Raw genomic sequence first — 16,317 nt, 5'->3', positions numbered from 1 at the left:
CCACCTCTGTGGCCCCGTCCTGTGGATGCACACACCAGCTTTAGGGAAAGTGGGTGTGACTCTGTCATTCCCCAAGAGTAAATGGACACTGAGGGAAGTAACGGTTCCCATGCAAAGGCACAGGCCTGGAAAGGGGAGGAGGGACCAGACCCTGGTCTCCAGATGGGGCTGCTCGGTCCATCACCCCTCCTGTCCTGCAGAACCAGGAGCCCGGCTGCCAGCTGCCACATGTGGTTTCATGGAGCAGGTTTGTTGCTGAGACTTTGTGCTAACTGAAGTGTCCTGGGAGCACCAGCAAAACCCTTTAGAGAAATCCCATTAAGAATTCTTTCGAAAAATGAAGAATTACGCCACCTCCCATTGATGTTCTATTTTGGTAAATTCCATGTGGCGAGATGGCACAAAGAGGGGTCCCACTGTTTTGTAGCCCTGCATGAGGGTGAGTTACTTCTCAGGGACACTGGAGAACCGGGAGGATGTATGGGACACTCGATTTAGCTTAGAAGTTGAGGCCTGATGGAGCCTCCAGTCTGTGCCTCTGAAATGAGGTATGAGGACCACCCCCCCCCCCCCCCCCCGTGGGGACATGCCACAAGGGTTTTGTTAACGATGATGAAGAGCAGTGGCTAGCTGAGCACTCCCGTGGGCCCGGTCCCACACATAGGATATCTGATTTAATTTTTACTATTAATAGTACCAAAGTTTGTGAATGAATTACTGACCCCTTGATTTAAAGGGATATTCCGCTCCACCGTGGACTAGTTTTCAGCCAAGAAATGAAGTCCAGGCTACGAGGTGGATAAACCTTGAACACATTAAGCTGAGTGAAAGAAACCAGACACACGGAGGAGCCCGTGTGTGATTCCACTTACACCAAATACTTGGGATTGCAGACATGTAGAGATAGCAGGCGGCCTAGTGTGGCCAGGCTGAGGGAGCCATGGAGAGCAACTGCTCAGTGGGTGTAGGGTTGACCACGTAGGGGCGATGGCCACATTCTGTAGTCAGACAGCAGTGATCATTGTGCAGTACTGGGAATGAATCCACCACTGAATTGTACACATTAAAATGGCTAAAACGGTGGCTTTCTATATATGTGATGAAATCCCAGTGTCTATAAAAACAGGTGTGTTCCTGTGCTGTTGCTTCTCACTGACTTGGTCTCTGACACGGTTGTGTTGAGTGAGAGAGAAGGGAAGGGGTTGTGTATGTGTGCAAGAGACTGAATCACGCGTGGGACCGTCTAATTCAGGCTCCACCTTTATTAGGAGCCAGAGACCCAGAGAAGGCTCGGGATCTCCCCAAGGACCCAGAGCAAGGTACCAAAGTTCAGAGTTGGATGCTGCCTTCTCACTCTCCATGCAGGTCTTAGCTCCTTTACATAATTGGACACCCCTGGGTTGCAAAGGGTCAGCCCTGTTCCACCCGGCGTTCTGTGCCTTCCTAGTGTGCTCGGGGAAGCTGTGTGTCCCATGCTGGTGGAACAGGCTCAGGATTGGCTCGGGAGGCTGGGCTGTGCCCTCGGGTGTGTGTCTAGAACACTTCGGTTGTGCCGCTGGCTCTGGGCACTGAGTGAAAGGGGCGGTTCGGTGTGAACCTACACCCTCGGGTGTGATGAGAGTCCCCCTGTGGCGCAGCTTCTTCTCTTTGACGATGAACATCTAACACAAGGAAATAAGCAGCTTTCCAGGACCCGATTTGTGCCCACTCTACTTTCAGACCCTTCTGACTCCGGCTCAGAGTAAATGAAACTGTAGCTTATAGTAATATTTATGGGCGGGAGTCAATGAGCTGTTTAAATGCCTGGATGTCAGGAGAGGGTTTCAAATTTAGCAAGCCCTGCGGCGGTCCTTCTGCTTCCGTAGTCGGCAGGCCCGCCTTTCCTCTCAAGACCAGCTGTAGCAGACTATCCTGGTTGGTGGCCATCGAGTGACAGTAATGACAGTGACAGTGATGCCATCTGAAGAGTTGAGCTGTCACTGAATTAGATGTATATTAATCCCTAGGAGAAGCCAAGCGTGGTTTCAGAATCTTGGAAGTTCTGTGGTTTTCTCAGCAGCTGAGGTAAGATCCAGGATCACGGTTTGGGTTTTACTAGCTGCATGAGTCAGGGGAAACCGTGCTCCCAGGCCTCGGCCCCCTGTCCTGTAGTGTCAGCAGCACCCCCAGCCTCTCCGTGGAGAGGTTGTGAGTTGGTGTGAGCACCTGTGTGAACTGGGTCCTGAGCGCTTTGCTCTTGTGAAATGGTCATGGAGCCCAAGGGCGGGCAGGATGGTGAGGACTGTTGAAGAACAGAGAAGAAGGAACGTACCCCGATTAGTGTTGGGAGTTGTTCTTTGTGGACTGATTCGCCTTCATTTTCCGGGAAAATGGGAAGTGGCGCTCAGAGCGCACAGGATTTATTCTGCCATCGACTCCGCAGGGTTGAGAGACGCCTGCTCTCTTGAAGGCAGTGCCAGTGAAAACCCTGGTCTGGTCCTCGGGTTAATTGTGTTTTCTCGGGTCACCCTGGAGGTCATCACACTGAGAGCGCAGGGAGTTGGCCTGATGGATCCCCCAGGCCCCCCCAGGCCCACCTGCCAGTCTGACCCGTCTCAGGGGAAATGCCATGTGTGTTGGAGGTGTGTATGTGTTGAAAGAGAAAAAAGCCAGGAGAGGAGGATGAGTCAGATTTAACCACTGTTTTTTTCCCTCTTGAAACTTGTTGTGTTCACACATGCAGCAGTCATGCTCTTGCTCAGAAATGTGTGAAAACCACTTAAAATGTGCAAAATGCGGCCGTTTTCAAAGTATGCCTTAGCCTGCCTTCTCTCGAGCAGTGGAGTGTATTTGTGGGTGTTCAGATCATTCCTCATGTGCAGGAATTCGGGGTCTGCCCAGTCTAGGCTGCTGTGTGTGGTAGATGTGTGCTGAGTGACAGGCATCAGATCCCAGGCAATTCTGTGGGACACCTAGAATTCTGTGCCTCTTAAAGGTCTTGGTCATGCTCCTGGCGGAGCAAGGGGGTGACTTAGGGTGGACAGGAAGGAACTGTACGCATCACGTTTCTGTAGATGGGCTCCCTTAGCAGAGTATTCAAGTTCTGCTAAGCTGACCACTTTGCAAATTTACTTTCTGAATCCCTTTGCTCCTCCACATTCCTCTCCAGGGTACCTTATGCCCAGTCACTGTCATGTTTGGGCTTCCTTTATGTTTCCTGGGATGCTTACCCTCCCTCCTTTCCAGAATGGTTCCCTCTCCTTTGCCTGGACCACCTTGCTCGCTCTTGACCACTCTTCTTTCACTGCTGATTCACTTCCTTGCTTTGGTACATAGCTCAGTAAATATTTTTGAATGTGTTAATTTGGCCCTTCTCCATGAAGGTAACTTGTCTGTGTGTCATTCATCCGCCCCGATCTGATTGTCAACTTCCTCTGTACAGGAGCAAGCGTCCTGTGCTTTCTTCTTATTCCTGTTGCTGCCATCCGCCACCCTAGAGGAAGAGGAGTGGGCCAGGGCTGGCAAGACCCGCACGCTGAGTCTCTTCCATGTGGCCTCAGACATGGCACCCAGCCTCCGGGACTCACTTTATTTCACATAAGACACACATAAGACCCACCCTGCCCAATGGAAGGCTGCTGTGAGGATCAGGAGAGAGCAAAGGGATGGGAAGGAGTTTTGGAAGAGAGTCAAGTGCTGTGCACGTGTGGTTATGATTGGCCTTGGGTACAGGCTGTCGGTGACTGAGCTGTCATGGAGGCTGGCTCTGGCTGGGTGAGCTGCTGACCTGGGGTCCCCAGAGTACCACTCACCCTCCCAGTGCCTCAGTTTCCTCAGCTCACCACTGTGGATGCAGGGGCGGGTGTGGCCTTCCCAGGTCCCCAGCTCATACTGGACGCTGCTCTAACACCCAGCAGCTTTCTTCCAGTTCCTGGGCCAGCTGTGGTGCTTTGGACATCCCCGCAAGGGACCCGCTTGAAGGACCGCCATGGGTTCTTTCTCAGCCTGGCTTGTTGCTGGACCTCCATAAGTGCTCTCTTGGATTCATGACTTTTGGGCTAAGGTGGTGAATTTTTTCCCCTTCTGGAGCGGTGTGGACAGCTAAGGGTGGTGGGAAGCGATCCTACAGAAGGCAGACAGGAAACCTCTAGGAAGGAAAGGGGCCCGGCTGAGAGGTATGGAACAGGCCCTGCTGGTTTTGTGGTGGCCTTGTTCAAAGGCAGGAGGTAGATCAGATCAGATTTCGGGATTTCCCCCTCCCCCACTTCCCTGCCACTTTTGACAGCTGAGAGCTTTTCCAGGATGGTCAGGGCAGCACGTGGTACTCCTCCGCTGTCCTGATCCTTGCATCTAGCACAAGGCTTGGTACCACACAACATGCTCAGTTAGGGTTTGATGAATGAACGAATGTTTTCCCAATTCTCATAGAACCAGGGTGGCTTTGTGTCCATCCTGTCGTGGTCAGCAGTGGGTTTGCTAGGTTAAGAAATGTTGATCAGCATGTCTGATTCTAGATGGAGATTCTAGGAGGAAGGGACTGCCTTTGTGTATGCCCAGCCCTCTGCACTTTGTGTCTACCGTTCCTTGATCCCGAGTTCAGGAACACCTGGATAGGAAAGGGAAGCCCGCCCCCCCATTCTCTGTCCCCAGTAGGGACATTATTGTGCTCTGCACACTGTATGTGATCAACATTCATTCGAATGGTGGGCCTTGTTCTTTTCCAGCCAAGTGCCCCTTAGTCTGTGTGGCACGTGGCTGAGGGCAGATGACTTTGGCAAGGGGCTTGGCACCAGTGGCCAAGTTGACACCAGATCACTGTATTCTGTGCTATCTTGTTTCCTCGATGGTCATTGTCCCGAGAAAGTACTTCCTCTGTGGGATCTGCCCACCCCCTTCCCTTCACAGGGGCCTCTGGGCCTAGATGAGCTCTTAAGCTGCGTCGTGAATGGACCTGTTTCTGTTAAGAGCTAGGGTTTTGCTGAAGGTCTCCGGAGAAGCTCCCTGGAACCCCTGGCACCTTTTGTCTGTGCCTGAGCCCAGCGCTGTGTGGAGAGGACAGCCCTCACGTCACCCATGTGCAGACTGCTCGAGAACTTCATCTCATGGGGTCTCTGGCCCTCTTTTCTTGGTCTGTTTCCTAAGTGTCAAAGCTCCATGCAGCTTGAGGTCACCTACCCAAGCAGGAGGTACTGTGTGTCAGAAGTGTTGGCTGCCACTTTTGGTCCTGTGAAAAGGACCCCCAAGAAAGAGCGCTGACTTGGAGGTTTTATTCCCCCACCCCACCCCCTTAGCTCTACTGTTTGACCTCTGAGCTTCAGTTTGTTGCTCAGAAAACAAAAAGATTGGATGAGGTGCTTTCTGAAGTTGCTGCCATCTGTGTCAAGGGAGGGACTCGGGTGAGGAGCCACCTCTGTCCCATGAGGGTCTTGGGCTGGAGGGTGGGGAGGTGTATCTGCGCAGGCCACGGTGGAGCCCCTGAGTTCTGGGCTGTGAGTCTGGGATGCTGAGGAGTCATGGGGTGGGGTCGGCAGAGCCCCTCCAGGAAGCAGCTGGCCGGCAGGGCACAGAGAGGCTTGTGGCTGTGACCTGGGCAGAATTTCATCTCCTTGAAGAATGGCTACTGCGCGTCCCAGGGATCAATGCTAGTCACTCTGGCAGCAGAAGGAGCTTCCTGGGCTGCAGGGTTGGCACTTCCAGAACAGGAGAAGCCTTTCTCCCTGACAGGACACTGGGGGGAGGCAGAATGTGCCCAGACCCCTGGGGTCTTCAGCCTGCCGGCAGCCACTGAGGCCTGCTGAGACCACTCATCCTAGGTGAGGACAGTGCCCTGGAGATGACGGCAGGCCCCTTTGGGGGGGCCTTGCTTCTCATAACTCAAATCAAAGACTTGACCTGCCCTCCTCCCCCACCCCTGCTGCCTTCTGCTCAGGCTCCTGCCTCTCTCAGTGAAGGGCACCACTGTCCACTGGGTCAGGAAGCCGCCCCTCCTCCCCTCCCTCCCCTGCGTCCAGTGAACCTCCAAGCCCATCAGTCCTGCTCTAGAACATCTGGGACCACACCCTGCCCTCTCTCCACTGCCTTCCCATCCCACTTGGGAGCCTCTGAGGCCAGCTTCCCTTCTCACTGACCTCCATACCTGCTGGACCCATTTTCCACCAGCTGCCAGGGTGACCTCCAAAAACTTACAGACTGTCATCTGGTACATCTATGAAAATTGTTGAGGGGCTTCCTGTCCCCTTGAAGATTAGAGTCCAAGGCCACAGGATCTGACCCTGGCCTGCCTTTCTAGCCTCTGCCCCTAGCTGGGCCCTTTGCCCTCTCCTGGCCTTCTTACGTTTCCCTCTTCAGGGCCTTTGCACATGCTATCCCTTCAGCCTTGGATGCTCTTTCTAGAGTTTCCAGCTGCTTTGTGAGTCAGGTCTCAGCTTAACTATCATCTAAGACCCTTCCTGGTTGCCCATGCATCTTAATTATATCCCTGATACACTTTTTCCTAGAGCCCTGTTCTTTTCCTTCCGAGACCTTACCCCAGCTTGTAGTTACAGATCTAGTTGATTGTTTGTTTACTGTCTGTCTTTCCTTAGACGGCAGGGACCATCTCTTTTGTTCTCCACAATGCCCAGGGCCAAGGAGCTTAGTAAATATTTGCAGGCATGAATCATATGTGTAGGATGCTTATGGTGTGATCACTGAGCACCCAGGTTCCTTCCGGGTCTGTTCCCTCCTCCCCTGTCCCCACTGAGTGGCCATGGGCGCTGCCTCTTCCTGGCTCCACTCCTCTGGCATCAAAACTTATCAGTCCCACATCTCAGCCTTTTGCAAGGTGACACTTCATCTGATTACCTAATTCACACTAAGGTGTTAATGGTGCTAATGACATAGTGTTTATTACCCCAGGGGATGCAAAATGATGGTATCAGAACGTATCATTCCCCATGGTTTTAAACCCTTCCCTAACTTCCCAGTGAGTCCAGTCCAGTCCCCTTAACTGGGTTACCAAGGCCCTGTGTGCATGATTTGGCTTCTCACTGCGTCCCCAGCCTCAGCTCTACCAGCCTTAGTCATCTCCTCTCCCCCACCCAGCACCCAGCGCAGTACCTGGCATGGGCAGGGCTGCAATAAATGTTTACTACGTGGATTTCAAAGCAGCAGATTGCAGTGACTCACGCTCTAACCGAAGCTTTCAGCTCTCAGTGTAGTCAGTCTTTAGGTCCTGGATGCCAGAGAAATGACAAATGGTGGGAATTTCAGTGACTATCATACCCCAAGGAGACCAGGTGAGAGGTGGCTGTATCTGGGAGGAGGAGGAGGAGGGGTGGCCCTTCAGAGTCCCTGAATCTAGATCTCTCTCCAACTGCCCCATGGGTCATACCACACATGTCCCATCTGTTTGTCTCCCGGATGAGATGGATCAGCTGTTTGCTCTCCCAGGACCTGGAGGAGGGGAGGATGTGGTCACCATGTCCTCCTCCTCTCCTGCTGTGACCTGTGGTCCTCTGCAGGTGGGGGCAGGGGGTTGCAAGGGATTCCTGATGGTCACGTTGGTGGCCCAGCCCAAGCCACTGCTCTCAGGTCTGGCTGTGGTCACCCTGTGGACCAATTCCCTTTCCATCCCTCAGCCCTGCCTCTCTGCCCTGTGGTCTCCTTACCCTCATGTGAGAAAGACACCCTTTTTGATTTGTTTTTAGTGTTGTGTGCAAAGAAGGTGGCCCTGTCGTGGAATTGGAGTGAGTGGTCTGGCTCAGTCCAGGTTTAGGAGGGCATATTATCTAGGGCATGAGGCCTCTGTGACATCCACATCAGGTGTGGAGTCACCTGGGTGACTGGGCCCCGGGCTCTCCTCCACAGCCTCCCCCCTACCGCCCTGGGCCTGGGGTGATCTTTCTGAAGGGCAGATCCTGCCTGCTACCCCCTGTTTAGACCCTGTCTCCTGGGTCCTGGTGCTTCAGAGGTAACCTGGATTGTCCCTCGGGGTCCATATGATGGCCCGCCCTCGGTGGCTCTGATGAGGAGCTTTCCAATCTTGTGGATCTGTTGCAGGTGGCTCCCAGGCGTTCCTGGAGCGAAGGATTCCAAGCACAACCACCACTGTGGAAAAGGTCTGTGAAAATCACTGGAATTAAAAATGACCACTCATTGCCTCATTCCGACTGATCACTGGAGTCCTGCTCACCTTCCCCATGGCCCTAGGTTGTCTCTGGCCTCTTTGCTTTGCCAAATGCCCAGCTTGGGGTACCCCAAGCCTCCTCAGCTAGCTTCCTCCAAATAGGATCCCACTGAGTCTCAGGGAAGCTGCCCTTAGGCCCCATCCTCCCTCATCTGCTGCAAAGCTTCCTGCCCCTGTCCCCCGGTCACTGGCACGCCTAGGTCTTGTCATGCACCACAGTATATAAAAATGATCTGTTTCTGGGTCTTTCTTCTCACGGTCCCAGACAGGGAGCTCCTCCAAGGCAGGGCTCTGTGGACTGACCTCTGGATGGGAGGCTGGTGCCCTGGTCATCTGAGCATGTCCCTCATCAGACCGCAGCACAGTCCCTGCCTGGTGCGAGCTCTCCTCTCCGCTCCTGCCTGTGGTTTTTGACTTCATAGGTTGAAAAAGACAGTCATGCTTTCTTTTCATCTGGGAATAAAAAGGTAGAAATGTGGATATTTTACTGATCTGGAGGCTAAGATAAAATTAGGAAAATCAAAGAAAACATCACTTGTTGGCGTGCCATGTAAATCAGGGCTTCTTGTTTTCCCTGGGTTGGTCTCTGTCTGGGTCTCACCACTGGGTTCTCTTTGAAGACAGAGGGACTGTTCTTGTTCAACTTCATGTCTCTCTCAGACTCGGTGGTCACTTGATTATTAGTCCTGGAAAGAATGTCCAAGATGAATATTTGTTTGGGTGTTTTTAATGTTTGACTATTAAAACATTCCCGTGGCTTGTGCATTTGTAAGATATGATTCCTTTTGTAAATTCTTTGCGTGGGAATGATGTTGGTGAAGGATGTCTGTCTTGCCTGAACTGAAAAATGCTTTGTAGTAGCAGTTTTGAAAAATGGAGTCATTTTGCACTGATTGAAGCTAGGTGACCTTGTGCAAGTCCTTGGGACCTGTGACCCTCATCTGTAAAGGGGGTGGGAGATGTGATGGGACCTGTGGCTTCCAAGGGCCTTCAGCTGCGTGTCATTCTCAGGTCCTCCCTTCTGGCCAGGGACCCGCTCAGGGCTGGAATTCTCTGCAGCCTCTCGCAGCGCGGTGGGTGGAGTGCCTGGTCATCCGCAGCAGTGAGAGATGTGAATGTGGGGCTGTGAAAGCCAGCCAAGAGCCAGGGAATCATTAAAGCACACACGCACACAAAGAAGGGAAAGCAAGAGAGAGAGCGGGCGTAATGGACAGGGGAAGAGTAAAACCCAATGGACTGAGAAAACCCCAGAACTGAACTTCACATGACCCCGCGTGCTGCCTGCCATTGCGACACCCGGGTGCCCCCTGCGCAGCTGGCCGCTCAGTGATGTCAGCAGGCTGTGGCCCACAGGAAGCGGGGCTGCTGTCAGCCAGCTCAGCCAGCGGAGCGTGGGAGCCCCTCCTCCCCCACAGCCCAGTTCCCACCCGCTGCGCTCCAGCTCCTGGAGGGGGAAAGCCACCCCGTGGGGATCAGAAACAAAATCCAGCCCATTCGAGATGTTTGTGCAGATGGGACAGGACCAAGAAGATTTTTTTTCTTTTTCTTTTTACGGTTCTCTGCTGGAAATGGACAGGTTTCCTCTAGGGATAATGTGACTTTGTGCTTCTTGAACTCCTCTGGGGTTACCAGTGAGTGAATTTTCTCAAATGTGTGTCTGCAAGACCCTGGGGTCTAGGGATGAGTTAGATCGCCCCTCTGCCCTGGGGGCTCCATGCTGCTTGGGGCTCAAGACTCATGAACTTGCGGGGGTTCACCAGACCCAGTGGCCCAGGTGCTTCTGCAGAGAGGCTCACTCCTCTGCTGGGGAGCAGGGTGGGAGGCCAGGAGCTGCCCACCGGGCTTTCCCAGGACCTCAGCCCCTTGCAGGGTATGTTGGAAGATTTGGATTTGGAGGATGGTGGGTCTGGCAGAACAGAGTGTGTACATATGGAGAGAGACGTGGAATGGAGGTGGGATGGGCCTTTGGTTGTCCCTCCCCTGGTGACACTGTCCACCTCCTGGTGTTGTCCTGGGGCTCAGAGGAGGGATGTAGGGGAAGGACTGTTGAAGTGCACTCATTGCTAGCTCAGCCTGTGTCTGCGCTTTTCAACCCTGCCCCTGACTCCCTGGTTGTGATGTGGGTCTCCCACCTGAGAGCAGGTGTGGTCCCTGGGGCAGGTACACGGCAGTCCTTATAGAGACACTGATTAAATAATTACATAATCGTGAGCACTATATACACAACTGGCCTTCCTCCAAGGAACTTTTTATTTTGGAATTTTGTGGATTTGTAACAAAACTGCAAAGATCACGCAGAGTTCTGGTGTGCCCTCGGTCCCAATCCTCTGGTGTTAGCCTGTCCTGTTATAGTGGCACGGGTATCAAATCCAAAAAAGCAGAATGGGTACATAGTCATTAAAAACACAGTTCTAGTCTTAACTTAATCAAGCTTTTAGAAAATAACAGCTTATTGGTATATGATTCATATACTATAAAATTCACTCTTTTAAGATTTTCAATTCAGGGACTTTTAGTATGTTAATGTGTACCTGTCACTTCTATCTAATTTTAGGACATGTTTATCACATAAAAAGAAACCACACATGGGGCTGGGGCTATAGCTCAGCTGGTAGAGTGCTTGCCTCTCATGCACAAGGCCCTGGGTTCAATTCCCAGTACCACACACACACACACACACACAAAAAAAAGAAAGAAAAAAGAAATGAAACCACACACTGATTCACAGTTTTTTGCCATCTGGCTCCCTTAGCCCTGGCAAATTAATCTGTTTTCTATCTCTCTGGATTTGCCTCTTCAGGACAGTCCATATAAATGGACTTAAACAGTAGGTGGTCTTTTATATCTGGCTTCTTTCACTTAATATGTTTTCAAGGTTTATCTATGTGTAACATAGATAAGTTGTCCATTTTCAGGATCAAATAATATTCCATTATATAGATATACCACATTTTATTTGTTCATTCTTCAGTTGATGGACATTTTAGGTTGTTTTTACTTTATGCCTTTTATGAATAATGCTGCTATAAATATTTGTGTACAGATTTTTGGGTGTACATGTTTTCATTTATCTTGGTAGATACCTAGGAGTGTCGTTACTGTGTCATTTGGTAATTTCACATTTAACTTTTTAAGGAACTACAAACTTGTTTTCCACAGTGGCTGTGCCATTTCATGATTCCCTTGGGAATGTATGAGGGGTTTGGTTTCTCCCCAGACTTGTCAACACTTGTTATTGTCTGTCTTTATTTTAGCCAGCTAACTGGGCATGAAATAGAATCTCATTTTGGTTTTGATTCCCATTTCCCTAATGCCTAATGGTATTAAGACTCTTTTTCATGTGCTTTATTGGCCATTTGTATGTCTCCCTTGGAAAAATGTCTACGAGTCCTTTGCCCTTTTTAAAAGTGGATTGTCTTTGTGTTGTTGAGTTGTAAGAGTTCCTTGTACATTCTGGATACAGATATCTGGTTTGTAAATATTTCCTCCAATTCTGTGGGTAGTTTTTACTTTCGTGGTGGGATCCTTTGAAACACAAACATTTTCTATTTTGATGAAATTCAATTTATTTTTACTTCTGTCACTTTTGCTCTTGGTGTCATGTCCAAGGAAAACTATTTTCTAGTCTAAGGTCGCAAAGATTCATTCACTGGTGTTTTTCTAAAAGTTTCATAATTTTAGCTCTTATATTTTGGTCTTTTGGTTTTTTATTTAATTTTCATGTGACACCTAATGGCAGGGGCTCATCCTCATTCTTTTGCATGTTGTTATCTAGTTGCTGGACACGCTGAGAAGACTGCTCTTTTCCTACTGAATTATCCTGGCACCTTTGTTGAAAATCAGTTGGCCACAAATGTAAGGGTTTATATCTGGACCCTCGATTCGATTCCATTGATCCATCTGTCTACCCTCATGCTAGTCTTAATTACTGTAGCTTTGTAGTATTAATTAATGTTTTAAATATTTATTTCCATAATCTGCTTTGTTCCAAGAAAGAATTTGAAGCCACTCTCAAAAAATACAGTGTGTAGAAAAGGATCAAGATAGTTACGGAAATTAGGGAAGAAGAGGCAGGAAAAAAAAAAAAGGATAGTACACAGTACTGCAAGTTGTAAGATTTTGTGAGATTGCTACCAATGGCCTCCAGATTTGGTTTTGAGCTTCCTAGTAGCCAAAGGTAAAATGGAAATGTGACTTGACAAGATTGTGTGTGCACAAAATAAAAGTTTTTTTTTTTTTTCTTTAGGGAAAAACCTCTGTTTCCAGGGACTGAAACATAAGAGAGTTTCTCTGTGGATCTTAGGAACAGGAGCTTCTCATGTAGTAATTATTTCATGTGTGTTGGTTCTGTCCCTTTGGTTTGATAGCACCCTGAGAGGAGGAACCTCGTCTTATTTCCCTCCCATGTTCCCATAGTGCTTAGGATGGAGCACAAGGGCTTACAGAATCTTGATTGGATTCTTTCCAAGATTCAGAATGTTAATTACATCCTTTATCCACAATCTGTCTGGGGACCAGTGTGGAGAGGAGAAGTGGTAGTGGTGCTCGCTGGCCATGTTTTAGACACTGTTTCTTGGATAGAGCTTCCTGAGAGCCAGAGGTGTGGTGGGAGCATGGGGCCATGGGCCGAGTGCGCCTCTGCCCTGGTGGAGGCCATCCTTCGCAGAGAGGGGAGGTGGGGTGGCTTCGCCCGCCTTCCTGCCTCCCCCATACCCCAGGTCCTCTTTCTTGCTCTCTCTCTGACGTACCTTCCAGTTTTTCTGCCTCATGGAAAAATCCGGCATGTGTGAGGGAGGTCCTGGCCCAAACTGGACAGCTACTCGTGGATTTGGGGCTACTGCCACCCACAGTGGAACTTGGCACTGGGAGGACCACTGTGCAGAGAGGCCCACCCAGACAGGCTCCCTCGCCAGGGAAGGCACAGGCCACCTTTGGTCTCTGCGTGGGCCATGTTGGGTGGCCTTGACCCCAGTAAGCAGGACTTTAATATTGCAGCTGCATTCTTTGTTTTTAAAACAATAGTTTTGAACACTATTCTCTGGGGGGGCAGGGAGGTTATCATTATTTCACAACTGACAGATAGGGAAACCAAGGCTCTGTGCTTAGCCCTTGCTCTAGGTCATATGGCTAGTGACATATAGAAACAAAACTGGAACCCAAAGAATCTTGACTTTGACCTCATCTTCTCTTCTTCCCACCTGCTGGCCCTCAGTTTTTATCTAATTTAGGAGATATGATAAACCAGTATTGTTTCTGACTTGGTCACTCTGGGACAGGTAGGTACAGTCCACCCCCCTCCCGCCCCCTGGTAGGGAGCTGGGTGCTGGGTGTTGCCCCTGCACCCAGCACTTTCCCATTGGCCTCGCCAGCACAGCCTGGCAATGTCCCATACATGGGATTCCTGCCTATGGCTTCCAAATAACTTTCGTACCTCTTGGCTCATTTAATCTGGGCCACAGCCCTGTCAAGAGGGAATGACTGCACAAATGCTGTGATTCTGCATCGTGTACAATCAGAGACGTCAAAAGTTGTGCTCCATTTGTGCACAATGCATCAAAGTGCATTCTGCTGTCATGTATAACTAATTAGAACAAATACAAAAAAAGAAAAACCCAAAAGGCAGTGTGGGTGCTGTAACCCCTTTGTGTTCCTAGGGTTACCAGCTGGTCAAGGTCAGAGGCCAGATCTGGACTCCTGGTCTCGTGCTCAGCCCCAGCCACTGAGCACCTTGGTATCAAGTTGCACCAACTGGTTGAGGATTCCCAGAACTCTGCCTCCAGGAGCACCACGCACTTCGTGACCTAGACGATGTGACCCTAGGAAAGTCTGTCTTCCCCTGTGAGAAAGCCTCGCCCACGCCCGCAGGTTCTTTGTGTCTCTCCAGCACTGTGCTATGCTCTCAGAACAGAGCGTGTGAAGTAGAATCGGAGGCACAGAATGTGACCTTCGTCCTGTGCCTGCTGCAATGGAGGCTGGGGCCAAGCAAGCCAGCAGACACGCGGTTTCCCGCTCACCCCAGCTTGCTGGGTCGCTCTTTGTGTCTGCTCGGAGCCCGCGTCTGCCCAGTGCTCAGAGCTGCACACAGAACTCAGAGCATTTTCCTCCAGATGCCAAAGCGTCAGACAAAAAATAGTGGGGGCCCCGAGGGACACTTAGTCTTGGCCCTGATGGTGTCCCTGAACTCCCGGGGGCCACATGCCCTCCAGGTGCTGTTTCCCATTAGGGAGGCCGGGCTGAGGATGGCTAGTTAGCCTCCCCCAGTGACGGGCCGCTGGAGTGTCTATGGCAGTGGTGGGTTTGTTGGGTGCTGCTATCGCAGCGCTGGACTCTGTGTAGGGTAGGGAGCAGGACGAAGCCCCTGCAAGTGTAGCTGAGCAAACTGCAGGAGCCACGGATGGCAAGTTAGGAGCCTGAGTCCACGTGAGGAAGGAGAGGTGATCCTGGAAGAGGGACACTTGGGTTCAAGTCCCCAGGGCAAACCAGTGACATTCCACATCATGCACAAACACAAGACTGGGATCCCAATTAGAATAAGTTCTACTCAGTGTGTGTATAATATGTCAAAATGCACTCTACTGTCATGTATATGTAAAAAGAACAAAGTCCCCAGGGTGAGTGGAGTCACCAGGAGAAGAGCATCCTGGGCAGAGGGAACAGCAGGTATGGAAGTCCCCACGGAGATGGGCGGCGTGGGGGGAAGCCCACCCAGAGGGCTTGGTACGTCTCCCTGGGGTCTCTTTGCAGGCCTTTTCTGAGCACCTGCAGGGGCTGGTGCATTGCCAGGACTTGGCCTGCAGACGGCAGTGGTGGACGCTGCCCATCAGCAGCTCCCAATGATCAGAGGAGGCAGCTAATGGGCTGCCTCCAGCCAGAGACTGAGGCTATCCGAGCACAGCCTGGCCATGCTCAGCTCCATGTCCACAGTGCCCAGCACAATGGAGTAGGGAAGAGGATCACTGTTGGACCCATTGGCCTGAGTGTAGATCCACCGCTGGCCTTGCAAGGCACTTAGAAGTCTTCCTTATAAGCTGGTCATGTGGCCTCAGGCGAGGGACCCAGGCTCTTGAACCTTGGATCACTCCTGGATTTGGTGGGGGTCGAGGTTGTGCTCATCTCACAGCGGGTGAGGGTGTCGTCCTCGTGATCCCTGGGATGTGCAGGGCAGGTGCCTGGATGGGGAGGCCCATGGTTCAGATTTGCTGCTGTGGTCATTAGGGCGATTATTCCTAGAGGCCTGCGGTGAGTCTTGACAATAAGTGCCTGGGAAATCAGGGAAGGGGCGGCCCTTGGTGTTCCGTGTCCTCAGGGCTTGTGGGATCCAGATAGACAGAGGGGAGGAATGTTCTAGAAAGAGGCAGGAAACCTGAGCATCAGGAAATGAGGAGGGCCCTCGGTGATGGGGATCTCTATTAGGCTTGTAGGACAGGGACCCCAGGGCCACATGTTCAGGGAGCTGAGGCAGGTGACTTCCTAGCCACTGGGACACCAGCCAATGCTCTGCTTCATGCTTGTAGGAAAATCCTGGGACCGGAGACTGTGGCATGTCAGTTTGAAAGGCAGAGGTCAGGAGCTGAGAGATGCAACGTTTATCTTGATAAAACTTGTAAACTGCCTGGAAATCCCCAGGCGCACTTCCTCCAGGAAGCCACTCTGGACTGCCCCACCCTGTCCTCCTTACAGCCAGGTCCTCTAATCTCCCCAGCACAGAGCTCACACTTCTGTCTCAATGTATCTGGCCTCCTCTTTAGGGTGGATGTCTCCCAGAGACCTGGGGCTGTGTCTGGCCTCTTTACTGGAGTAACTGGGAAGACTCGATCTATTTTAAATGTGCAGGTTTTGCAGAGGGTTCACAGGCTGCAAATGCCAAGTAGGACAGAGACTCGGGTCTTCTGACCTCCAGCCAGGTGTTTTCCCAGCTCACCGGCCTTGCTCAGGTGACCACCCCAGGATGAACTGACCCAGCTTCGTTCCACAAGGCTCTGAAACAGCAGAGAGTGCTGTCACACCAGCAGGATCCCCAACCTCAGAAGTCTGACTTCTTCATCTCAGATGAGGAACCCTCATTCCCTGAAGCAGCACCCCAAGTCCAGCCCAGTGCCTCTCTCACTGTGCAGAGTGGCTGTCTCCTTTTGATCATTAGAAGTCACCAGGTCCCCTGGTTTGAGCAGGTG

General features: G+C 51.2%; 1 protein-coding gene across 2 annotated transcripts in view; it reads left to right on the top strand.

Moving 5' to 3' along the window:
• Positions 1–16,317, top strand: part of SMAD3 (SMAD family member 3) — a 109,762-nt gene that overhangs the window by 29,611 nt on the left and 63,834 nt on the right. The window lies entirely within an intron of this gene.

Source organism: Spermophilus citellus, assembly GCF_964194105.1.
Source record: "Spermophilus citellus genome assembly, chromosome: 4".
NCBI classification, from domain to species: Eukaryota; Metazoa; Chordata; class Mammalia; order Rodentia; family Sciuridae; genus Spermophilus; species Spermophilus citellus.
The sequence above is the reverse complement of the archived record's forward strand: the minus strand, read 5'-3'. Positions and strand labels throughout refer to the sequence as shown.